Here is a 381-nt window from a genome sequence, read left to right as displayed (position 1 = left end):
CTGCGGGGGCCGCGGGCTCGGCCCGGGGCGGCCCCGGCCCCGCGCGCTTTGCGGCCCCGTCCGAGCCGAGCCCGCGGCCCCCCGCGACGCCCCGCTGCCGTCCTCGGGTGGCACAGTGCGGGTGTTTGTCCCGGCATGAATGAACGCAGTGTTACCGGCCGTGCGATCGTCTGCAGCTCCGCCAAAGCTTGAAAAATAGTAATGCTGCTTTGAAATTTCTTCTTTATTTAAATTCTAAAGTAAACTTGAAATGCTTCGTTTTGTTTACCAATGGGTAATCCTGACCCATTTAGTAGCCTTTTCACTCTGGCTGTGAAGGATACTCTTTAAAAGGCTGTGGCAGAGCATGCAGTGATGAACTCAATACTTGGGTGTTTTACA

Source organism: Passer montanus, unplaced genomic scaffold (assembly GCF_014805655.1).
Source record: "Passer montanus isolate IOZ18808 unplaced genomic scaffold, ASM1480565v1 scaffold48, whole genome shotgun sequence".
NCBI lineage: Eukaryota > Metazoa > Chordata > Aves > Passeriformes > Passeridae > Passer > Passer montanus.
The sequence above is the reverse complement of the archived record's forward strand: the minus strand, read 5'-3'. Positions refer to the sequence as shown.